The sequence below is a fragment of the Aedes albopictus genome, chromosome 2 (assembly GCF_035046485.1).
Source record: "Aedes albopictus strain Foshan chromosome 2, AalbF5, whole genome shotgun sequence".
Classification (NCBI taxonomy): Eukaryota; Metazoa; Arthropoda; class Insecta; order Diptera; family Culicidae; genus Aedes; species Aedes albopictus.
The window spans coordinates 236,598,609-236,611,682 of NC_085137.1; the positions used below are offsets into that span (position 1 = coordinate 236,598,609).

The 13,074-nt window shown below is 38.3% G+C and overlaps 1 protein-coding gene across 1 annotated transcript in view; it reads left to right on the forward strand.

Moving 5' to 3' along the window:
• Positions 1 to 1,335: 1,335 nt before the first annotated feature.
• The window catches only part of LOC115262431 (monocarboxylate transporter 10), a gene marked incomplete at its 3' end in the record, with an annotated part of 57,115 nt that continues 45,376 nt past the window's right edge, over positions 1,336 to 13,074 (forward strand). The window contains 1 exon segment of the mRNA XM_062851386.1: positions 1,336 to 2,381.

Consider the following 13,074-nt stretch of genomic DNA (forward strand, 5'->3'; position numbering starts at 1 on the left):
TTTTACAAAAAATCGTTACGGAGGGGACAGGTGAGTAAAGAAATGTCGAATTTTAGCATTAAGTAATGAATGGATGCTGCCTTACTTAAGTATCAATTCAGCTGCTGTGAACATTTTCAACTACAACTTAAAGTGCACATTTTTGGTATACCTCGTGCGGTCAATTAGGATTTTAAAACAAATCCACGTCGACTGTGTTGAAAAAGAACAATTGAAACCTGGAGAAATGTCTAAGAGAATTTCAGGAGGAATCACAAAAGGAATATCTTCAGAGTATATCCCAGCTAACCAATAGGCATTTGAATAAGCAGTTCAACATCAGTCTTATATTTGCATTTAATCTGATTGCTGTCCTATAGCGTAGAAGTTAAACAGCTTAGACGCCCGCAACTAGCTTCAATAATGCAATTCAAAAAGCTTCAGCTGTTATGTAGCATTTCAAATGTACAATTTGTTATGATTTTTAAGCATCCTGAATGCCATTTTATTGTCACTAAACTGCTTGAAACGTCTTTAGATCGTGTCACAGTCAAATGAATCGTTGGAAAACTGCGAGAGAAACTCCTGAAATAATTTCTGAAAGAAATTCTAGAGAAGTCGTAGGTGTTTCCGACAAAACCTCGTTGAATTTTTAAGAAGAAAGCTTTCTCTCTATGATTAGTTATCAATCTATGATTAACTACTGTTTTTCTTGAATCTTGTTTGTTTAGCTATATAAAACCATCTTAACTGCTGGACTGTAATTCTTCATCCTCGCTTTTCTTTATGAGAATATGATTATGTAATTAATTTGCATACTTCCGCGCTAGAGAAGTTCAACCGTCCTTATCAACATTCCTTACAATTTTGCATCTTTTTTGGGCCTTTTCAACCTCATCCAGAACTGGTGGTTCCACTGCTTGAACGCCATCAATAATGTTAGGTAATCCTTTTTCTTGAATCCCATTGTTGTTACAAAAAAATTTGAGGTTTTACACAAAAAGCGCTACAGGTAAGTGAAAGAGGTGGTCTGAAATTGTGCTCAAAGGAAGGCTTTCCATTCAAATGACGTAAGATCGAAGGGAAAATTCTCTCCCTCTATTAATATTTCTTCAACATCCTGCTCCAGGCTTTCTCTTGGCTTTCTTTTATATAATTGAAGAATTTCAGCAAGTCATCTTTATACAAGTCCTTATGAATTACTATAATGTAGACAAGATTTTTCTGTGTGCAGACCAACCTGCTCGTAAATAGTACATAATGTCAATGAGAATAGTGCAAATTTGTACGCTTTATGATCAAATTATCTCCCCACTTGACTGAATTCAATACCCTGCGCCAGCCATTCAGCGACATCACTTCGTTTGCGCAAGCGATATCACTTCTACCGGTGTCTGAGAACGAACGCCCTGTCATGCGGATTGAAATCCTGAAGATTTGTACTTGGGCTAGCTATAGCTTCATCCCGGTCATCGAAACCATCTATAGTTACGGTTCAACTGGCTCACGCGACAGATCACCTCTCGTACGGCATCCCGCGTTGTGTGATATTTCGGTTGAAAGATTTGAACTGAATCGACCTCCCGATCGATGACTTGACCCGCGTGTTCCAGAGCAAGCAAGCGCCAATCGCCTCGCAATGACTGATGGGATGGCTATTTAAAATCATCATCCGTGGTACCCTCGTTTGCGGCCAATTAAACTGTGCGCACCCTGGAAGGATGACTAAATCGCCGGCAAGTGTTGCATCAGGTTGTCTTCGTGGACATCGGTGACGATTTTGCGCGCCAACAAAAATCAACATCTTTCTATCTAGTGCCGCGCCGTAGAGGGTGGTTGGTGGTGTTGTGGTCTACAGAGGAAATTGTGGCAAATGAAGCTAAAAGGGCGCTCTTCGCATAGTTACCGCATGTAGGTATGTGCGGTATATGCACAACAGTGCGGCCGTGTAGAACCAAAACATTTAAGTGTCCACGTTGCTAGCGCCATTTGTTTCGCGTGCTACCTTGTTGGGGGAGGCTCTCATCCAGAGCCTGAGTGAAAAGCTACTACTGACACCTAGGTGATACAGTGCCCAATTGGGCGCCACACTGAATGGTAGCCTACGAAGTTTGTGCGTAAAGTGTGCAGTTTTGTTGCAGCCTTGATAAGATAATAGATAAGTGCTATCGATACCGACGAGCGTGGCAGACTTGGACATTCCTAGGAGTTAAATTTAGTGCTCAATAGACACGTGTGACGGTGTGGTGGTACAGTGAATGAAGAAAATGATTGCGAGGACAGAAAACAGTGAAGAATTCGTGAATATTAGGTTACTTCCTATGAAATTCTATCTACGACTGATGGGAAGTTTCGTTGAACGTGTTTCATAATTGGATTACTGAAAATCGGCGTACAATTGGGTGAGTATTTTTACAATACGACATAAAATGTGAAGTGAAACATTGCGGCAATGTGAATTATGCCGGAACATCGTAGACTCCCCGAGCAGAAGGGAATAGCAACAGCATAAAAAAATGTGTTATTTTGGAAAAATAACTGAGTAGCGTAAAGAGTTATTTTCATGTTATTTACATAACATATCCTGTTATAAACTTGTCTGTCATAAGCGGCAAAATAACAAATATTATAACAAAAAAATGTTCCTGGAAGACCTGTTTAATAACATGTTTTGTTAGTTTCAATAACAACTTAATAACAGCGAATTTTGAAAATATTTCAATAACAAATTTTGATATGAATACGTTATTGATAACAATCTGAAAACAAAATTTGCTTTTTTTCTGTTGCGGATAGGAACTCCTCCAAAGTCCCATATGCATTCAATGGGATACGCAACAATAGGATCTATTGTTAAATGTTTAATTCATAATTGGGACACTATTGTTGTCGCAAGCAATTTCTTATCGAAAACTAAGACAAACAATAGTTCTCGTTTATTTTCCAAACAACTTACGATGAAAAACTACCGTCGTTTTGAAACCCTTTATTGGTTCTATAACGTTTACCCGAAAACAATTTACCCGAAAGACATTTACCCGAATGACATTTACCCGAACGTCATTTACCCGAATGCGACAAATACCCGAATGCGACAAATACCCGAATGCGACATTTACCCGAATGCGACATTTACCCGAATACGACATTTACCCGAATGCGACACTTACCCGAAAAATAGAAAAAATGTGTACGTGATCCCCATATGACTTGTCAATAATAAATATGTTATGGCCCGGTATCATATAGCAGGCTTTGGTTAGACCTAATAATCATCAGACTGAGTGATCATCAAGCACTCTGGTACAGGACTAACTGGCTGTCACAATGCTATTTTAATCAAAGGATTTTGCTGTTCTTTTACGGCTCCATCCAATTAGCCCGAACGCCAATCCGTCGCCCAAAAAATGCAAAATTAGCTACTTATATACACGATCACAAACTGGCAGCCAAACAACAAGTATTATCCACTTCTTCTAAGATTTGCCTTCTTTTCAAAATAGGCTGTTCTTTCGAATTTGCATTGTCCACCTGTAAACTGTTGATGAGTTGGTCGGCTGGTACTGGCTAAACTGGTAATTTCTCCATATAATGTATTCATTCTTTCCATAAGAGGCTACTTTTGCGAGTTGAAGTTGAAATGTTATTTAGTTTGTTGCGGACGAACTACTAACTCCATAGCAGACCCGTGAATCCATCTTTCTATCTATATCCTTTAGGGAACTATTATACATATCTATCGGGATGATGACCCATTCGGGGAAATGGCTTTTGGAATAATGTCCTATTCGAGGTTATGATGGCATTCGGGGTATGGGGGTAGAGTTTCTTTAACAGACATAGTATCACTGTGTTGTTTGGCGGCCAAACTATTACCTATCCTTCGGAGATTTTCCCTTCTTCTCTTCAAAGGCTGTTCTTTCGAGTTGCACTGCTGCATATTTTGTAGGCGTTCGAACTACTAACGACACAACAAACATTGTTGCTGTACAATAGAAGAATAAGTCAATCATAAGCTTAACTTTTGAAATTTTAATTGAATAAGCTGTTATTCAGCTACCATTATTGTTAGTTGGGATGCATATAAGTTTTGTCCTTGTTTCGATTATATGATGTTCTTTTAAATTACACTCTTACATGATTGAGTGGTGGATTCCAAGTCTACATCTAAGATTTTTTCCTTCTTTTAATAATGGGATGTTCTGTTTGGTGAACAATATGCAAACTTTTCTGTAAAATATTATTTTCTAATGATAAGTTGATTTTCCGAGGGCTGTTTCTAATCGTTTCGAACTAATGACACCTTGGCCTACAAACAGAGATTTCCCCTTCTTTAAATCATAAACTGTTCTTTGCTTATCAAAAGAACAGCATATGAATCAAAGAAAGGTAAATATCTAGAGTGAACGCTAACAGCGTTAACATAACAAATGTAAGCTGCAGTTATGAGTTTTATTCAAGCATATGCTCTGTGAATTCCTATCGCGGATCATTTCAGGGAAAATTTGTTAAAATGGGTTCTTGAGGAATATCAAAATTTTCTGATTCACAATACAAAATAATACATGCACTTTTTAAATAGAACAAAATAAGTGAACTTTATTCACAAAATCATAATTTGTGCATAGTAATAAACTATTCGGGTAAATGTCGCATTCGGGTAAGTGTCGCGTTCGGGTAAATGTCGCATTCGGGTATTTGGCATTCGGGTTTATGTTACATTCGGGTAAATGGTTTTCGGGTAAATGTCTTTCGGGTAAATGGTTTTAGGGTAAATGTTATAGAATCCCTTTATTAGGTGGTTCATTGTTTATAAGATTAATTTACATTATTACCTCATTGATTGACACATTTATCCTAGTTAATCTAAGTGGGCTCGATGCAGTGAAATCAATAAAAATAAAATGTCTAAAAATAATCAATGGAGTTCTTGATGACTTACCGTCCCTACACAGTTATGGATCAATTTGATGTTTAAAGTCGAATATCTTGCTCAAAACATATATTTCGGCACGAAAATCATTTTTGTAGCATGATCCTATTTGTTTTCTGAGATAAAAACCATTTACAATAGTTCAATCTAAAAATAAAATGTATTTTAATGCAACGATAGTGTTATCCTCTTATATCTGCCAGTAAACAGCCGAATTACATAAGAATCTACTCCTGCAGCGGTAAGCTCTAAAAGTGTCGAAATCCATCAATTTTGATATAAAAATCGCTCGTACACGTTGGATAAGATATGTACAGGGGATGGCCAAAATGTTTGGGATAGGCAACTTTTTTTTCTCTCACAAAAAAGTTCAACATGCTATAACTTTTCATAGAGCGCATCAAAAAATCTCAAATTTTGACTGTTTGTCAACCTATTATATGTGCATCATTGGTACAAATTTGGGCTTGATTGATTAATTTTTCGCGAAGTTAGAGCCGTTCGGGTAAAACACTATTTTTAGACCACTATTTTTTGAACTATCATATCTCGGAAACCAGTGATCCGAATTGAATGAATTTTTTAACGTTTATCAACAATATATTGATACTTAATACGACGTTAAAAAATGTAATATTTTCTCACGGCGAATTAAGTTATACCGGGTTGAAATTTTTACCCATATTCCTCTATAAGTAAAATTTACAATACCACACGAAAATTATGAAATGTGTTCTTCCTTCAATCTAAATAGGCTCTAATACATCTGATTAGAGAAAATTTGAGAACAGAAGTGGATAACCTTTGGATATCAACACTAAAATTAATTGACATTGATGTAAAAAAATTAAATTTTTTCGAGAAAAATCCAAAAAATGTCAACCCATGATAACTTTTTTCAACGTTTAAAAAGTACCAATGTTTTAATAGTTTGTGAAGAATTTACATATTGTTAGTGTACGTTCAAAATTTCATTGAATTCGGTTCACTGGTTTCCGAGATATGACAGCTCAAAAATGAGTTGTCTAAAAAAACGTGTTTTACCCGAACGGTTCTAACTTTGCGAAATATTAATCAATGGGGCCCAAATTTGATGCACATATAATAGGTTGACGAACAGTCAAAATTTGAGATTTTTTTAAGCGCTCTATGAAAAGTTATAGCATGTTGAACTTTTTTGTGAGAGAAAAAAAGTTGCCTATCCCAAACATTTTGGCCATCCCCTGTATGTATCTATTAGAAGAAGTTTTGTTTTATTCTGGGACTCAAATACTAAAATAATGTGACTTTCAACAGTGATCCATAATGTGACCCAAAAACTGATCGTTTGACGCTATTATGGATCACTTTGAACAAATATAGATTTTTGCTCCACTCAACGCTCTTGATACAATTATCTTACCTTAAAGAATCAAAAGTATCATTAAAAAACATGTAACCTTGAAAACCAGGTGTCTTGAAACACAGAGTTGTAAAAATAACACTTAAAATGGAGAGCATCACTGAAACCTAGTGGCGCACCTCTATCGAAGTAAATGGATTCGGGACTTTTTAATGTTTTCTCTTTATTCCTGTTGTAAAATCGGGTACTCCATCAGTAAAATAATCAATGCACTGCGTAGTTTAGCCTTACAAATGCAAATTTATTATCAGAGTTGGAATTTTGAGTAATTTTGCACTGATCCATAATATGGCAAAAATTGATCCATAATGTGTGGGACTCAGTGGAGCTGATCCATAATAAGGCATTTTGTAAACAGTGGAATATTCCTTTTTTACGCGGAAATGACTTGCGATTATACTTCAAATTGATCGGGAATGAAAAGTTCGAATCAAAACATAGCCAACAGTGCTTTCAAAGTCGTAGTATTTGTTTTCTTTTATTTTTTATTGAATTTTGAAGGTCAAAATACTACTAAGTGATCCATGACTGTGTACCCACGGTATTGTTTTTAACATTTTTGTCGAAAATGTGTTGTTCGTCGTTGAATTCCACCAGTTGATCCAAAATGTTTCATAAAATGGCTAACACTCTATTGCACTGTCTATTTTCGTATTCATACCTAACTGAAACTGGGACAAAAAAAAACCGGTATACTTTTCAAAGTGCTTATAAAACAAAAGGCTGATTAGTTGGCACTGTAACATAATGTCAGTAAGAAGAGGAACTGATGACAAAATAATATTTTCTCTTATAGTTCCTCACGGAATGCTGTGAACAACGAAAATCTTGAATGGTGTAGTTTTGATTGCAAAGCTAGTTATGTTGTAATATTAATGATGAAATATTTGTACTAGTCTCAATGACACAATAATAACTGAACTTGTGCTACAACAAAACATGTTATTGAAATGTAATTTAAAGAAAATATACCAAGAGCACGATCATAACAAAATAAGATTGCCCAACAGAACATGTTATGGAACGGTGATGACTTAATAAGTTAATAATAACAAACCGAGATATAAAAACAGGTTTTGTGATTCCGTTGTTATTATTTTGATATTTTCCTCTGCTCGGGTCTCCAAAAAACATCCAATACTGTGCACCTGTGATGGGCTGAGCAAGCACTTAGCGAAGCTCTCTGTGCGATGTTTTATTTTTATTTTTCGACAGCGAGTTAGTGTCGTAGTGGTAATCAATAAACAGTGCAGGGAAAAAACTACGTAGGTATATGACCCGATGAGGATCTCCAAACTGTTGACGTTGGTCTATTCATTTTGCTACCGTGTACCGTCGTTGGGGGTAAGAATGGGTCAAAGTCTATCGACAATGTGCCTTTGTAAGCATAAAAAATGAAACAGTTTTGTCCGACACTGTACTTACAGTTCTCCTCCTTGGATAAGGATGGGTTCTGAATCAATCTGTGTTCTTCAGGCAAAAGTCTACGGTGTATGAAAATTTTAAAAATTTTGAACCGATGATGAGATGTTAAAATTTGGTTTACACCCGAGCAGAAGGGAATAACAACAGCATACGGACCTGTGTTATACCCAAATAACACAGGTCCTTATGCTGTCATTTATTAAATAACTAAATAATATAATCGATTATTTTTAAGTAATTAACATAACCGATTATGTTATAAACTTGTCTGTCATAAGCGGCAAAATAACAAATATCATAACAAAAACATGTTCTTGGAAAACCATTTTAATAACTTGTTTTGTTAGTTTCAATAACAACTTAATAACAATGTATTTGGAAAATATTTCAATAACAAATTTTAATATTATTTTGTTATTGGTAATGATCGGAAAGCAAAATTTGTTATTATATCAAAATCGTAACTAAGTAAATTATGATACTTATTATACAAAATTATTCACTTTGTCTCACAAACCCACAAATAACATGAGTAACAATACTGTACACACCAAATTTTGAATTTCTCATCCAGCAAAACGTATTGCTGGAACCATACCAGCAAATTAAATTTTACTGAACAATCAGTAATGGTAATTGAAAAATCAGCAAACACTTAAATTGCTGGATAATCAGTTAAACACTTGTCAAACACTTACAATTTTCCAAAAATACTTTTGCACGTCTCCTCACATCAACGCGAGCTAACAGGAATCAATGAAAATTCCACCCAAAAAGGTACTTGGCAGCATCAAATGTAATGCGCCACGTCCACGATGGACATTCCTAGCATTGTAGCGCTACTTTGGAGCTAAATTTGGTGGGTTTAATATTCATTATTGAACTTTGTTTTTTCTTCGAAAAGAATAAAACAAAAAATCCGGCCGGAATCGAGCGCGGACAACATTACTGGTGAACCAGCAAAAAAATCGCATTACTGAATAGTCAGCAAAGTAGGGTATTTTATCCAATAGTGGACCCTTAACCTATAGTGGACCCTTGGCAATTATTCTCAAATTTCCCGCTCAAATCTACTTCTACCGGTAAACTTCCACCGGGAGACCATGGATCATATCCCTAGACAGCAGTTCCATGTGATGAAACTAGTCTGAAAAGCGATAATTTGGTTATTTGAACAAATTTGTAAATGTAAACAAGTCTGGGGGTCCACTATAGGTTAAATCTAAGGGGGTCCACTATTGTCACCGATTTAACATGGCAAGAGAATACGATCTACCCAATAGTGGACCCCAACAATCCAATAGTGGACCCCGCGGGGTCGAGATTCCAAATAATTATTTTATGAGAAATATAATGTGTTTTCGCTCGGTTTTTGTGTGCAATATGCAGGAAAGATATAGAACTTGTTGTGCAACCATCGGTAAAGCCAATTAAATTAGGATATCATAATATTTTTACGATCAGAACAAATTACAGCTACTAAGGGGTCCACTATTGGTTAAAATACCCTAATTATTGCTGGATGGATTGCTGGATCCACAGCATGTAAAAAACCAGCAAAATTTTGCTGGCTTCCAGCGGAATAAAAATAGTGTGTAAATGATCGAAAAATACTACTTCCAGAAATTTTCCGAGAGTTCTTCCACTAGGCTTCTGCTGAAATTCCTTCAGAATTATGAACAGAATCCCTTCAAGGATTTCTCCAGAATTCCCCGTAATTATTTGTCCCGAATTTCATCTTGAGATTTTTCTGAAAATTTCTTTGAGAATTTCACCAGGAGTTTTTTCCGAAGAATTCTCCTGGAGTTTTTTAAAAGATTTTGCCAAGAACTCTAATAATTGCTCAGAAGTATTACTTTGGGATTTCTAAGAAAATTGTGCCAGGAGTTCTGAGACTTCTCCAGGGTATCGAAGGGTTCCTCCAGAACTTCCAAATGTTTTTTCAAATATTGTCGAATATTGAATTGTCGCTTTGATTTCAATACTTGTTACTGTTGTGCTATTGTTGATAAGTTGATCAATAGTAAAACAATAACACAACTTGTACTTCTACAAAACATGTTATTGAAATGTAATTGAGTGAATGTATACCAATAGCTTGAATATAACAAAATGAAATTGTCCAACAAAATTAGTTATGAAAAAGCTATGCCTTGATAATTAAATAATAACAAAACAAGATATAAAAACAGGTTATGTGATTTCGTAGTTTTTAATTTGATATTCTCCTCTACTCGGGCATGGTTTATGAGCGTTCTCTAAGAGTCTACTTAGAGTTCAACCAAGCTGGTTCGGTTGCTCACTACTATTCATCAATGGGTACCAAATGACATATTCCACGCACTTCTACATCTCGGTTTTTGAACTTAATTGAACGATATTTCTGGACTCTTGCTGTCGTTTTTGATTCTTTGTGCACCAAAATGAAAATAATTACTTATATTCTTCGAATAATACCTGAAACTTTGAAAACTGCTTCTATAAAGTAGCAAATTTCTTGGCGTTCGGTCAAAATTCATCTTTTGCGTGTCCCGTTACGCTGTATTTCTTGATTTCTTTCGAAGTACAAAAGTCCAATTCCCAATTAGAAAGCATAAAACGAATCTTCTATTCAAATCTGATCGTTTAATATGCTGGTTAGCATGTATTTAACAATATATCAATTTTAGAATTTTTTCCTTATCTGTAGAGCCTTTTAACCACTGCGTCCATTATTTAGGAATATTGTGGTATGACTCATATTTAATTTGGTGCTAATCGATTATCCTGTCACAAATTGAGCTGTGATGGACATTGGTTGATATAGCACTCGATCCTAACTAGGCACAACTCGTTTAAAGTCTATTACCCTGTTAGGATTACTTTGCCAAACTTCCAAGGGCTCTAATAACCCTTTTCCAAATATTGACAAACTTTGATTCGACACAACTCCACAGCTGCAGAGTAAATGTTCAGCGGTTTCGTTTTCACTTTGGCAAAAACGACACTCAGATGATTGGATTTTTCCAATCTTGTGTAGATGGTACGGTACCTACTGGGGCAGTGACCGGTCATCAGGCCCGTTATTACCCTCAGGTCTCTCTTGTTTAAATTTAGTATGGTCCTGGCTTTTGCTGCACTAGGTCTTATAAATCTTTTTGCTTGTTTGGATGTATCCGTGGCATTCTGATTGTTTCTACCATAGACATTTCCCATATTTTTAATTTGGTCCTAAGAGTACACTCAGGAACTCGAAAGAATGGTTCAGGGCCTACGAAGCTCGATGCTGCACCCTGTCTGGCTAGATTGTCGGCGTTTTCATTTCCCTGGATTCCACAATGGCCGGGCACCCAGTATAATGTTACTTCGTTCCTACTGGCCAACTGTTTCAGAGAAAGAATGCATTCCCACACTAACTTGCACTGGCACGTGAATGCACTTAGCGCATTTAGAGCAGCTTGACTGTCTGAGAAGATGCAGATTTTTGAAAATCTGTAATTTCTGCTCAGGCAAGTATTAGCACACTCTAATATGGCTTGGGACTACATGCCATTGATTGGTATAGCTTTACTTATACCTGGGCCAAAAACTCTGGCACCAGTGTTTTCCCCCATCTTAGACCCATCAGTATTTCTTCGCGCTTCGATAAGGCGTCATTCGTCGAAAGGTTGCTTATGGAGCCTAACACCGACGATCTGTCCAGTGAAGCTATAGTCGGATCTCTAAGCTGTGCATGCGATGCCTAGGCGTGCGCTACCCAGAAATGAACGGAAACCGGTATACTGGTGGTGTCCTGAAATCACAGAGCTCAGAGCGTCGTGCCTAAGAGCGAGGAGGAGGATGCAAAGAGCTCGTACCGATGAGGGTAGAGTGGAAAGAGATGAGGCCTATAGGGCGGCTAAACTGGCACTGAGCAATGAGATTAAGACACGAAAACGAGCGTGTTTCGAAAATCTCTGCCAGGCAGCCAACACGACACCCTGGGGCGATGCCTACAGGGTAGTCATGGCCAAAACGAAAAAAGCGTCTGCGCCCCCGGAACGTTCACCCGTGATGCTTCAGAGGATCGTGGAAACGTTGTTCCCACGCCACAATATAAGACCATGGACTGCCATCCCCCCTGGCCGAATAGGCGAATTTACGGAGAGGTGGAAAAGGCAAAGATTGGTTCTGTTGCCTAAACACGGGAAGCCACCCGGTGACCCGTCGGCATACAGACCTATCTGCCTACTGGACACCTCCAGGAAACTGTTGGAACGAATCATTCTGTCGATGCTAATTGTCTATACCGAGAAACCAGATGACTCTGGGCTCTCGGATAACCAGTTTGGCTTCCGGAAAGGTCGATCGACGGTGGACGCTATTAAGGCCGTAACGGAAACGGCCGAGATAGCGCCCAGCATAAGCGTAGAGGAATTCGTTACTGTCACGTTGGATGTGAAGAATAGCGTCAGTTGGGCAGTCACAAAACGACCTAGGAGTCCCGGATAGTTTACGCCGGATACCGGAGAGCTATTTCCAGGATAGGGTGCTACTCTATGACACGTATGAGGGCAAAAAGAGGTACAGCATCACCGCGGGAATACCACAAGGGTCAATCCTGGGTCCGGTACTATGAAACGCGGCGTACGATGACGTATTGAGGCTCACACTTCTACCGGGCTTAAAGCTGGTCGGCTTTGCTGATGACATTACCCTCACGGTATGCGGCGAGTCGATAGAGGAAGTGGAACTGACAGCGGCGCATGCAATTGACATAATCGAAGACTAGATGAGGTCTCGTCAGCTGCCACTCACACACCACAAGACGGAAGTGATGGTGGTGAACAACCGCAAGTCTGAACAACATGCGGTGGTCACCACAGGCAGGTTCGAGATCAACTCCAAGCGCTCACTGAAACAACTCGGAGTCATGATCGATGATAAGCTGAACTTTGGCAGCCACGTGGAATATGCAGCATGGCGATTACGGCACTATCGAAGATAATGTCAAATAGCTCGGCAATAGTCTCGAGTAAGCGTAGACTTCTCGCGACAGTAGCGGTCCCCATACTACGGTATGGTGCCGTTACATGGCCGAGCGCGCTAGAGGTCATGCGAAACGTAGAGCGGCTCGAAAGTACACACAGGTTGATGGTCCTTAGGGTCATCAGCGCATACCGTACGGTGTCAAAGGACGCGGTATGCGTGCTGGCGGGTATGATGCTCATAGCACATGTGGTATCAGAGGACGAGGAGTGCTTCGCGAGACGCGGCACAAGAGGCGCGAGACGGATTGCCAGAACATCGTCGATGTTGAAATGGCAGAGGGATTGGTCATCCTCCAGCAAGGGTAGATATGGACACACAGGCTCAT